Source organism: Monodon monoceros, unplaced genomic scaffold (assembly GCF_005190385.1).
Source record: "Monodon monoceros isolate NGI ecotype Baffin Bay Population unplaced genomic scaffold, NGI_Narwhal_1 Super_Scaffold_13, whole genome shotgun sequence".
Taxonomy (NCBI): Eukaryota; Metazoa; Chordata; class Mammalia; order Artiodactyla; family Monodontidae; genus Monodon; species Monodon monoceros.
Genome location: NW_021703769.1, coordinates 28718451 through 28732334, shown reverse-complemented (window position 1 = coordinate 28732334; position 13884 = coordinate 28718451).

Below are 13884 nucleotides of genomic sequence, written 5' to 3'. Positions count from 1 at the left end.
TGGTTAAGAGTCTGCCTGCCAGTGCAGGGGACATGGGTTTGAGCCCTGGTCTGGGAAGATCCCACATGCCGCGGAGCAACTAAGCCTGTGTGCCACAACTACTGAGCCTGTGCTCTAGAGCCCGCAAGCCACAACTACTGAAGCCCACGTGCCACAACTACTGAAGCCCGTGCTCCGCAACAAGAGAAGCCACCTCAATGAGAAGTCTGTGCACTGCAATGAAGAGTAGCCCCTGCTCACTGCAACTAGAGAAAGCCCATGAGCAGCAACAAAGACCCAACACAACCAAAAATAGATAATAAAATAAATTTATGAAAAAAATAAAATTACAAACATCCTGAAAGAAAACCTAAATAAATGGTAAAACATACCATGTTCATAGATTGGAAGACAATTTTGTTAAAATGGCAGTATTTCCCAAAGTGCTCTATAGATTAAATGCAATCCCTATCAAAATTCCAATGGCTTTTTTTTTTTTGGCAGAAGTGGAGAAGCTCATCCTCAAATTCTTTGAAGGTTCAAGGGGTCCTGAATAGCAAGAACAATCTTGATGTCTCACACTTCCTGATTTCAAAACTTAGTACAAAGCTTGAGTAATCAAAACTGGTGTGGCATAAGGATAGACATAGACCAATGGAATGGAATTGGGAGTCCAGAAATAAGCCCTTGTATATGTGGCCACAAAAGTGCCACGACCTCTCACTGGGAAAAGGATAGTCTGTTCCACAAGTGGTGCTAAGACAACTGGAAAACCACATACAAAAGAATGAAGTTGGACACCCAGCTCACTTCATATATCACTCATTAACTCAAAATGGATCAACAATCTATAAGAACTAAAACTATAAATTACCAGAAGAAAATAAGTAAGTCTTGATGGGCTTGGGTTTGGTGATAGGTTCTTAGATTTGACACCAAAAGCACAAGAAACAAAAAAAATGGACTTCATCAAAATTAGAAATTGCATCAAAGGACATTATCAAGAGTGTGAAAAGGTAACTTACAGAATGGGAGAAAATATTTACAAATCATATATCTGATTTGGGTTTAATATTCAGACTATATAAAGAACTTTTACAACTCAGCAATAGAAAGGTAAACAGCCCAATTAAAATGTCAGCAAAGGAATTGAATACACAGTTCTTCAAAGAAGATATGGATGACACATGAAAAACTGTTCAACATCATTGGTCATTAAATTCAAATCAAACCCACAATGAGACACCACTTCAACCCACTAGGATGGTTTAATGGGGAAAAAAGTTGGCAAGGATGCACAGGAATTGTGCATTGCTGGTGAGAATGTAAAATGTTGCAGCCACTGTGTAAAATGGTTTGGCAGTTCCTCAAAAAGATAAATAGAATTACCATATGAGCCAACAATCCTACTCCTAAGTATATATCCAAGAGAAATGAAAATATATGTCTACACAGAAACTTGTACACGAATGTTTATAGCAGTGTTCATAACAAGCAAAAGGTGGAAACAACCCAACTGTCCATCAGTGCATGAATGGATAGATAAATTGTGGCCTATAAATTCAATGGAATATTATTCAGCCATAAAAGGAATGAAGTATTGATACCAGCTACTACTTGGATGAACCTTGAAAATATTCTGCTAAGTAAAAGAAACCAGACACAAAAGGGCACATATGATTGCTTTTTGGTTTTTTTTTTTAATTGAAGTATAGTTGATATACAATATATAAGTTACAGGTGTACAATATAGTGATTCACAGTTTTTAAAGGTTATACTGCATTTATAGTTATTTTTTAAAAATAGCTCTTTATTAGAGTATAATTGCTTCATAATACTGTGTTAGTTTCTGTTGTACAACAAAGTGAGTCAGTCATATGCATACATATATCCCCATATCCCCTCCCTCTTGAGCCTCCCTCCCACCCTCCCTATCCCATATCTCTAGGTTGTCGCAAAGCACTGAGCTGATCTCCTTGTGCTATGCTGCTGCTTCCCACTAGTTAACTATTTTACATTCGGTAGTGTATATATGTTGATGCTACTCTCACTTTGCCACAGCTTCTCCTTCCCCTGCTGTGTCCTCAAGTCCATTCTCCATGTCTACGTCTTTATTCCTGCCCTGCTGGCATACAGTATTTGTTTTTCTCTTTCTGACTTACTTCACTCTGTATGACAGACTCTAGGTCCATCCACCTCCCTACAAATAACTCAATTTCATTTCTTTTTATGGCTGAGTAATATTCCATTGTATATATGTGCCACATCTTCTTTATCCATTCATCTGTTGATGGACATTTAGGTTGCTACCATGTCCTGGCTATTGTAAATAGTGCTGCAATGAACATTGTGGTACATGTCTCTTTTTGAATTACGGTTTTCTCAGGGTGTATGACCAGTAGTGGGATTGCTGGGTCATACGGTAGTTCTATTTTTAGTTTTTACGGCACCTCCATACTGTTCTCCATAGTGGTTGTATCAATTTACATACCCACCAACAGTGCAAGAGGGTTCCTTTTTCACCATACCCTTTGCAGCATTTATTGTTTCTAGATTTTTTGATAACAGCCATTCGGACCAGTGTGAAGTGATACCTCATTGTAGTTTTGATTTACATTTCTCTAATAATTAGTGATGTTGAGCATCTATTCATGTGCCTCTTGGACATCTGTATGTCTTCTTTGGTGAAATGTCTAATGAGGTCTTCTGCCCATTTTTTAATTGAATTGTTTGTTTTTTTGATATTGAGCTCCATGAGCTGTATGTATATTTTGGAGATTAATCCTTTGTCCGTTGTTTCTTTTGCAAATATTTTCTCCCATTCTGAGGGTTGTCTTTTCATCTTGTTTATGGTTTCCTTTGCTGTGCAAAAGCTTTTAAGTTTCATTAGGTCCCGTTTGTTTATTTTTGTTTTTATTTCCATTACTCTAGGAGGTGGGTCAAAAAAGATCTTGCTGTGGTTTATGTAAAGGAGTGCTTTTCCTATGTTTTCCTCTAAGAGTTTTATAGTGTCTCGTCTTACATTTAGGTCTTTGGAGTTTATTTTTGTGTATGGTGTTAGTGTTCTAATTTCTTTTTTTTACATGTAGCTGTTCAGTTTTCCCAGCACCACTTATTGAAGAGGCTGTCTTTACTCCGTTGTATGTTTTTGCCTCCTTTGTCATAAATTAGGTGACCATATGTGCGTGGGTTTATCTCGGGGCTTTCTATCCTGTAGCATTGATCTATATTTCTGTTTTTGTGCTAGTACCATACTGTCTTGATTACTGTAGCTTTGCAGTATAGTTTGAAGTCGGGGAGCCTGATTTCTCCAGCTCCGTTTTTCTTTCTCAAGATTGCTTTGGCTATTCGGGGTCTTTTGTGTTTCCATACGAATTGTAAAATTTTTTGTTCTAATTCTGTGAAGAATGCCATTGGTAGTTTGATAGGGATTGCATTGAATGTGCAGATTGCTTTGGGTCGTATTGTCATTTTCACAATATTGATTCTTACAATCCAAGAACATGGTATATTTCTCCATCTGTTTACGTCATCTTTGATTTCTTTCATCAGTGTTTTATAGTTTTCCGATAATAAATCTTTCGTCTCCTTAGATAGGTTTATTCCTAGGTATTTTATTCTTTTTGTTCTGATGGTAAATGGGATTGTTTCCTTAATTTCTCTTTCTGATTTTTCATTGTTAGTGTATAGGAATGCCAGAGATTTCTGTGTATTAATTTTGTATCCTGCAACCTTACCAAATTCATTGATTAGTTTTAGTAGTTTTCTGGTAGCATCTTCAGGATTTTCTATGTATAGTATCATGTCAGAGGCAAACAGTGACAGTTTTACCTCTTCTTTTCCAATTTGTATTCCTTTTATCTCTTTTTCTTCTCTGATTGCCATGGCTAGGGCTTCCAAAACTATGTTGAATAAGAGTGGCGAGAGTGGACATCCTTGTCTTGTTCCTGATCATAGTGGAAATGCTTTCAGTTTTTCACCATTGAGTATAATGTTTGCTGTGGGTTTGTCATATATGGGCTTTATTATGTTGAAGTAGGTTCCCTCTATGCCAATTTTCTGGAGAGTTTTTAACCATAAATTGGTGTTGAATTTTGTCAAAAGCTTTTTCTGCATCCATTAAGATGATCATATGGTGTTTATTCCTTAATTTGTTGATATGGTGTATCACATTGATTGATTTGTGTATATTGAAGAATCCTTGTATTCCTGGGATAAATCCCACTTGATCATGGTGTATGATCCTTTTAATATGTTGTTGGATTCTGTTTGCTAGTATTTTGTTCAGGACTTTTGCATCTATGTTCATCAGTGATACTGGTCTATAATTTTCTTTATTTGTGACATCTTTTTCTGGTTTTGGTATCAGGTGATGGTGGCTTCGTAGAATAAATTTGGGAGTGTTCCTCCCTCTGCAATTTTTTGAAAGAGTTTAAGAAGGATTGGTGCTAGCTCTTCTCTAAATGTTTGATAGAATTCACCTGTGAAGCCATCCGGTCCTGGACTTTTGCTTGCTGGAAGATTTTTAATTACAGTTTCAATTTCATTACTTGTGATAGGTCTGTTTATATTTTCTAATTCTTCCTGGTTCAGTCTTGGAAAATTGTACCTTTCCAAGAATTTGTCCATTTCTTCGTGGTTGTCCATTTTATTGGCATATAGTGGTTTGTAGTAGTTTCTTATAATCCTTTGTATTTCTGTAGTATTAGTTGTGATTTCTCCTTTTTCATTTCTAATTTTATTGATTTGCATCCTCTCTCTTTTATTGTTAATGAGTCTGGCCAAGGGTTTATCTATTTTGTTTATCTTCTTAAAGAACCAGCTTTTAGTTTTATTGATCTTTGCTATTGTTTTCTTTGTTTCTGTTTTGTTTATTTCTGCTTTGATCTTTATGATTTCTTTCCTTCTACTGACTTTGTGTTTTCTTTGTCTTCTTTCTCTAGTTGCTTTAGGTGTAGGGTTAGATTGTTTATTTGAGATTTTTCTTGTTTCTTGAGGTGAGATTGAATTGCTATAAACTTCCCTCTTAGAACTGCTTTTGCTGCATCCCATAGGTTTTGGATCATTGTGTTTTCATTGTCATTTGTTTCTATGTATTTTTAAATTTCTTCTTTGATTTCTTCAGTGATCTCTTGGTTATTTAGTAGGGCACTGTTTAGCCTCCATGTATTTGTGTTTTTTACATTTTTTTTCCTGTAATGATTTACAATCCCTTAGCGTTGTTATCAGAAAAGATGCTTGATACAATTTCAATTTTCTTAAATTTTCCGAGGCTTGCTTTGTGACCCAAGATGTGATCTATCCTGGAGAATGTTCCTTGTGCACTTGAGAAGAAAGTGTATTCTGCCACTTTCGGGTGGAATGTTCTATAAATATCAATTAAATCTGTCTGGTCAATTGTGTCACTTGAAGGTTGTGTTTCCTTATTTATTTTCTGTTTGGATGATCCTGTCCATTAGTGTAAGTGGGGGGTTAACGTCCCCTATTGTTATTGTGTTACTGTCGATTTCCCCTTTCATGGTTGTTAGCATTTGCCTTATGTATTGAGGTGCTCCTATGTTGGGTGCATAAACACTTATAATTGTTATATCTTCTTCTTGGATTGATCCCTTGATCATTATGTAATGTCCTTATCTCCTGTAACAGTCTTTATTTTAAAGTCTATTTTATCTGATATGAGTATTGCTGCTCCAGCTTTCTTTTGATTTCCATTTGCATGGAATGTTTTTCCATCCCTTCACTTTCAGTCTGTATGTGTCCCTAGGTCTGAAGTGGGTCTCTTATAGACAGCATATGTATGGGTCTTGCTTCTGTGTCCATTCAGCCAGTCTGTGTCTTTTCGTTGGGGCATTTAATCCATTTACATTCTAGGTTATTATTGATTTGTATGTTCCTATTACCATTTTCTTCATTGTTTTGGGTTTGTTTTTGTGGGTGTTTTTCTTCTCTTGTGTTTCCCGCCTAGAGAAGTTTCTTTAGCGTTGGTTGTAAAGCTGGTTTGGTGGTGCTGAATTCTCTTAGCTTTTGCTTGTCTGAAAAGCTTTTGATTTCTCTGTCGAATCTGAATGAGATCCTTGCCAGGTAGAGTAATCTTGGTTGTAGGTTTTTCTCTTTCATTACTTTAAGTATATCCTGCCACTCCCTTCTGGCCTGCAGAGTTTCTGCTGATAAATCAGCTGATAACCTTATGGGGATTCCTTTGTATGTTATTTTTTGCTTTTCCCTTGATGCTTTTAATATTTTTTCTTTGAATTTAATTTTTAGTAGTTTGATTAATATGTGTCTTGGTGTGTTTCTCCTTGGATTTATCCTGTATGGGACTCTCTGTGCTTCCTGGACTTGGGTGGCTCTTTCCTTTCCCATGTTAGGGAAGTTTTCCACTATAATTTCTTCAAATATTTTCTCAGACCCTTTCTTTTTCTCTTCTTCTTCTTCTGGGACCTCTATAATTCGAATGGTGGTGTGTTTAGTGTTGTCCCAGAGGTCTCTGAGATTGTCTTCAATCCTTCTCATTCTTTTTTCTTTATTCTGCTCCTTGGCAGATATTTCCAGCATTCTGTCTTCACTTATTCATTCTTCTGCCTCAGTTATTCTGTTATTGATTCCTTCTAGTGTATTTTTCATTTCAGTTTTGTTCATCTGTTTATTTGTTTTTCAGTTTTTCCAGATCTTTGTTAAATATTTCTTGTATTTTCTCAACCTATGCCTCCATTCTATTTCCGAGATTCTGTATCATCTTTATTATCATTACTCTGAATTATTTTTCAGGTAGATTGCCTATTTCCTCTTCATTTATTTGGTCTTGTAGGTTTTTACCTTGCTGCTTCATCTGTGACATATTTTTTTGCCGTCTTTTTTTTTTCATGAGTGGGATTGTGTTCCTGTCTCACTGGTTGTTTGACCTGAGGCTTCCAGCACTGCTGTTTGTAGGATGTTGGGTACAGCTGGGTCTTGGTGCTGAGATGAGAACCTCTGGGAGACCTCACACCGATGAATATTCCCTGGGGTCTGAGGTTCTCTGTTAGTCCAGTGGCTTGGAGTTGGTGCTCCCACTGTGGGAACTTTGACCTGACCCCCAGCTCGTGAACCAAGATCACGCAAGCTGTGCTGGGTGGCCAAAAGAAAAAAAAAGGAGAAAAATAACTAAGTAAAAAATAAGATTAGGCTAGGAAACTAACAGCTATGTTAGAAAAATAAAAATAAAGATATAGATGAAACAACAATCAGGAGGTAAATCAGAACCACAATAGTAGAAAAGAGGAGGAGGAAAAAAAAATGGTGGAAAAGGCCTTGGCTGTGGAGCGCAGGGCCTATGCTTAGTACCCACAGGGCTGAAAAAGGTTGGAGGTTTGTGGAGGGTGGGGCTTAGGCTCAACAGAACAGAATAGGCCCAGGTGTGCCCCCCACCTCTGGTCTCAGAAGGGCAGGCAGGGGACCCACCTCGGAGCCCAGCAGGCTTCCTGGGCTCGAGTGGGCAGTGAAAATGCCCTTGCTCCTCTCCTGCTCCTCCCATCCTGGAGGGCCCCTGTGGCCTGCCTCTTCTGACTTCCCCGGCCTCCCTCCTATGCCCCAGGACCCACAAGGCCCGTAGGGGGCTTTGGAGGGTGGGGGACTGCCCTGGGAGCTCAGCAGTTTACCCGTGCCCAGTGGGTGGGGCAAAAGCCCTCTGCTCCTTTCCTGCTCCTCTGGTCATGGAGGGCCCCTCCCGTCTGCCTCTCCTGTTCTGTCCCAGCCTCCCTTCTACACTCCCAGGACCAACCCAGCCTGGAGGGGACCTCTGAGGACATAGGACCCAGCCCAAGAGCAGGGCAGGCTTCCCTGGCCGATTGGGCAGGGGAAACGCTGGGCCCGCTTCCCCCCGATCCAAGCCCCCCAGGGTCCCTCCAGGCATGGGAACCCCTCCACCCTCTCAGCCACCCCTCAGCGGTGCCGGTTCCTGTCTGGCCTCCACTTCTCTTTCTGCCTCAGTCACCCGCCAGTCCTACTGGTTCACCCTAGCTGTGGGGAGACATGAACTCTGTGTCTTCCCGGACCACCATCTTGATTCCTCCCTATAGTTATTATAAAACAAAATATTTGTTATATTCCCTGTGTTGTACAATATATCCTTGTATCTTATTTTATACCTAATACTTTGTACCTCTTAATTCCTTACCACTTTATTGCCCCTCTCCACTTCCCTCTCCCTACTCATAACCACTAGTTTGTTCTCTGTTAGTGAGTCTGCTTCTTTTTTTTATATTCACTAGTTTGTTGTATTTTTTAGATTCCACATACAAGTGATATCATACAGTATTTGTCTTTGTCTATGTGACTTATTTCACTTAGCATAATGTCTTCCAAGTCCATCCATGTTGTTGCAAATGGCAAAATCTCCTTTTTCTATGGCTGAGTAGTATTCCATTATTTATACATATATATGTTATATATAACATATATTGTATGTACGTTATATGTAATGTATATACTATATACATTCCACATCTTTTTTTTTTTTTGGCTGCATTGGGTCTTTGTTGCTGTGCACGGGCTTTCTCTAGTTGTGGCCAGCAGGGGCTACTCTTTGTTGTAGCACACAGGCTTCTCATTGTGGTGGTTTCTCTCTTGTTGCAGAGCATGGGCTCTAGGCATGCGGGCTTCAGTAGTTGCAGCACGCAGGCTCAGTAGTTGTGGCACGCAGGCCCTAGAGCACGTGGGCTTCAGTAGTTGCAGCGCATGGGCTCAGTAGTTGTGGCAAGTGGGCTCAGTAGTTGCAGCACACAGGCTCTAGGGTGCGCAGGCTTCAGTAGTTGTGGCATGTGGGCTCTAGAGCACAGGCTCAGTAGTTGTGGCACAAGGGCCTTAGTTGCTCCACGGCATGTGGGATCTTCCCAGGCCAGGGATTGAACCTGTGTCCCCTGCATTGGCAGGTGGATTCTTAACCATTGTGCCTCCAGGGAAATCCCATACCACAGCTTTTATCCATTCATCTGTTGATGGACATTTAGGTTGCTTCTGTATATGATTCTTTTATATGAATAGGTAAAACCATAGAGACAGAAAGCAGATTAGAGGTTACCAAGGGATGTGGATGGAATGGGGGAAATGGAGAGTGGTTACTTAATGGGTACGTGGTGTTTTTATGTGGTGATGAAAAGGGTTTTGAAACTAGAGAGAGCTTACCAGCTCTCTATGCACAGTGCACAACATTGTGAATATACTAAATACTATTGAGTTGTAATGGTCAAAGTAAAGTGGTTAATTTTATGTTAGGTGAATTTCACCTCATAAAAAGGAGAAAAAAAAGTTTCTTCATGGAAAGAATTTACTAAGGCTTTTTGTTGTGGGAAGGTTATTCCCACGGAGGAAGGCTGAGGAGTAGGGACATCAGGGAGGTGAATTTGGCAGTGGCTTTTGGCAGAAGAGTCAATGGTTGGCTCAGACAGTGTCGCAAGAACCTATACCCTGAGCAGTATGAACCGCAAAGCAGGGCTGGTTTGCCTCTCACTTACCTGCCAGGCGTGACACAGAAGGGCTTTGTACTCCTAGCCTGAGCTGAAAGACAGGGACTCTTACTTCTATCACACAAATAAGCATAGTCAACTAAGGAAAAATAGAGTCACACACTGCCTAGTGATCAGTAAGTAAAAACCCTGGATGCTCAAAACTGTTCTTGAAAGTCGACTAAAACCTTCTTGAAGTATATATGGTCCATGTGGTTCTGTGTATACAATCTTACATAGAATAATCTTTGGCACACCTGCTTTTGAGAACCATTGGAGAAGTTTGCAATTAGATACTGGGGCATTCTGACCATTCTATCTTGAAGAGAACTCCTAAGTCCCTGGAGGTAAAGGGGTTGGGTGGAGAATTCTAATGTGCTTTGACCTGCTTACAGACTTTACTCCTTTCCAGTTTTCACATTAAGACTCTATAACAGGGGTCCCCAACCCCCAGTCCATGGACCGGTACCGGTACAGGTCCACGGCCTGTTAGGAAGTGGGCCACACAGTAGGAGGTGAGCGGCGGGTGAGTAAGCAAAGCTTCATCTGTATTTACAGTCACTACCCATTGCTCGCATTACCGCCTGAGCTCCACCTCCTGTCAGATCAGTGGCTGCATTAGATTCTCATAGGAGTGGGAACCATACTGTGAACCGTGCACGCGAGGGATCTAGGTTGCGTGCTCCTTACGAGAATCTAATGCCTGATGATCTGAGGTGGGGCTGAGGTGGTGATGCTAGCACTGGGGAGCGGCTGCAGATACAGATTATCATTAGCAGAGAGGTTTGACTGCACAGAGGCCATAATAAATCAATTGCTTGCAGACTAATATCAAAACCCTATCAGTGAGTGGCAAGTGATAAGTAAGCTGCATCTTACGGAGTAGACTGGACATAAGCAGAACGCTTTGGGTGTCACTGTCTCCCATCACCCCCAGACGGGACCATCTAGTTGCAGGAAAACAAGCTCAGGGCTGCCACTGATTCTGCATTATATAATTATTTCATTATATATCACAATGTAATAATAATAGAAATAAAGTACACAATAAATGTAACACGGTTGAATCATCCTGAAACCATTCCCTCCCCCGCCCCCCCAGTCCGTGGAAAAATTGTTTTCCACAAAACTGGTCCCTGCTTTCAAAAAGTTGGGGACCGATGCCCTATAACATTAGTTCAGTTAGTGAATTGGTCTGTGGCTGTGAGGACTAAATGAGATAATAAAGGCATTAGGTTTGCTGCTGGATTTAAATCTAAATTGTGCTTGGTCAGAGCCACATGTGTACTATTTCATAGGTCTTGTATTCTACTCATTTCTTTAAAAATATTTTATTATATAAATGCTCATAAAGAATGACTATAGAAAGAAATTACTCGAGTCCCAAAATTCCATATATTCATTGTTAGTCTTGTCTCCTTTTTTGGGTTTTGTGAGCTTACTATGTACTCAGCTTTCTATTTATTTTAACATCAAAACACATTCTGAATCTTTGCAAACATTAGAATGACTTTAGTATATCATTAAGTATCTCACTATTTACTTAGCCAGTTTTCTGTAGTTGGACATTAAGATTAGTTTTTTCATTAACAAATAATGTGATGACCATATTTTTGCATAAGGATTATTCTATATTTAGATAATTTAAAAAGGAATCTCTGAGTCAGAGGGTGTCAGTGTTTTAATTAACTTAACACTTGAGTCGATTTACTCTGTTATAAAACAGGCACAGCTACACTTTTCACAACATGCTCCTTAGAACTGATGATTATCATTCAGAAGAAAAACACTTTTCTAGTTTGACAGCTGAAAAATGATATATCATTGTTTTAAAAATTTTAAAGTAGGGATGTATTTTTAAGTTATTTCCTCTTTTGTGTATTGTCTTCAAAATAAACTTCTGTGATAGACATTTTTCCATGTTATTACATAAATCTTCATAATGATGACCAAATGTACATTTAGTGAGTGTAACATAACTTGGTCATTCTTCCTATTTGGGAAATTCATAGTATCTCTGATTTTCTATGACTTCAAATCAGGCAGCAATGAATATTTTATGTAGAAATATTTTTTCTTTGAATTTTCTAAGTTTTTAGGAGCAATATTCATGATTCAAAGGCAGGCAATAGAAAGAAAGAAACTCTCACCAAATGAATCCAGGTGTATGCATAAAAGATCTCTGGAAAGCTATGTATGAGGAATTGGCCAGTTCAGTTGCCTGTGGGGAAAGGACCCTAGTTCAAGGGGAAAAGGAATGGATGGGAGAGTTTCCACTCTATTCCATTTAGAACTTTAAAAATATTGAACCGTGTGAGTGCACTACCTAGTTAAAAAAATTAAGTACATTTAAAAAATTAAAAATGGTAAAATAATGAATGTACTTAAGAAATAAATCCACCAGGAGGCAGCATTTCTCTGTCAGGAGGAAGGAACCGCAGCAAATGTGTGGGCTCAGTCTTATTCAGGGATGCTCGGATTGTGGGTTGGAGTTTTTCTTCCTAACCTTCTGTATTTTCTAATTTTCTACAAACACCTATACAGAAATAAAATACACTTTAAGGAAAGAAGGAGGTGTCAAGCCCTGCCCCTCTTTAGCTGTAGGGACATACCTTTGTCCATGTTTATAAATTCCTAAAAGTAAGGTTACAAAGGGAGGGGGGGGGCTACATTTAAAATGTTGATAGATCTACCAGGTAGCCTTCCAGTGGTATCACCCTACACCACTTATAATGGTGTATGCAGGTGCCAACACAGTGTATTGTTACAGTGTTAGAGCTTGTTCAATTTAATTTTAATTTAAGTTAAAAATATCTCCTTGTTTTAATTAGTATATATTTAGCTATAAGGGACATTAGTTATGTTTTCATATATTTAAAAGCAATTTACATTTATTTTTCTGCGAACTACTTCCTTCACCCTACCGAGGGCTGCAAATTTGTCCATGTTTTTTTCCCACTGCTCTGTGCACTGAACACATGTTGTTGAATAAATGAATGATAAGTAACTTTTCTGAGCACATTCCTCATCTATAAAATGGAGATGTGTCTTCTTGTTGCTTCATGGGGCGCAGGATTGAGCCTTCCGCCAAGTTCAGTTTGGATATCTGAGACTGATGACCCTATAAATGCACCACAAGTGTTTGAAAGGATTTATTATAGCCATAATGAGGCTTTCTGGGGAGAGCAGGGCAGGGTCCCAAGCAGGCCTGAAAATGGCTTGAGAGAGTCAGGTGGGGCGACTGTCCCATTTCGCTGTGCTTGCTGGGGTGGGGGGCTGTGGTAAGGTCCTATGGAAGGGCCAAGGCATGTATGGCTTGGACATCCCACAGGTGCCAAGAGAGAGCACCCACAGCTTGCTTAAGAGCTTGAAAGCTGTCAGCAGTCAAACAGCAAAAAAAAGTGGGCTCTGGTGTTACAGAATGAAGAACCTCATCTCACTGAAGATTAAATGAGGTAATATACACAGTAAGGTTGCTGCAGAGGAAGTGGTTAATGAATGTTTGCTATTTTTATTGTTATTCTTGAGTCTTTCAATTCTAGGTTTTTGTTTTGTTTTGTTTTTGCGGTATGCGGGCCTCTCACTGTTGCGGCCTCTCCCGTTGCGGAGCACAGGCTTCGGACGCACAGGCTCAGCGGCCATGGCTCATGGGCCCAGCCGCTCTGCGGCATGTGGGATCTTCCCGGACCAGGGCACGAACCCGTATCCCCTGCATCGGCAGGCGGACTCTCAACCACTGCGCCACCAGGGAAGCCCTCAATTCTAGTTTTGTTTTTTCTTTTGAGTAGAACCTTAGAATTTTTTTTTTCTGGAGTGAGATCTATAGTTACAGAGTTTGTTTACTCTTACGTATCACATGGCTTACTTGTCTTTGTTTCATCCCACTGAACCAGGTACAGGGCTTTGCATGAAATCAAAGAAAGGGCATGCCCGTTTCCAGAATCCTCATATTGAGGGCTACGCACAGTGCTGGGTGCTTCATATATGTCATGTCAGGGAATGCTAGTTGACACGAATGAAAGAGAATATTCCTGGGGTGTGGGCTGGGGAGGCTGATTGGTAAAGCTGAATATGTGCATATCCACCCTTAGATATATACCCAACAGAAATGCTGACATATGCTCAGAAGAAGACACGTACAGGAAAAGCATATAGTGATTCTCTTCATAATAACTGTACAAATATCCATCAACAGCACAACAAATAAATTGTAGTATATCCACACATTGGAATATTGCACATCAAGGAGTATGAAAGATACACACAATAACACAAATATGGATGAATCTTCTATAAAAATGTCAAGTGACAGAAGCCAAGACCAATCACAAAATACATACTGTGTTATTCCACTCATACGAAAGGCAAAAACTAATCTCTGCTTCCACAATCTAGGATAATGGTTACATTTAGAGGGGGCAC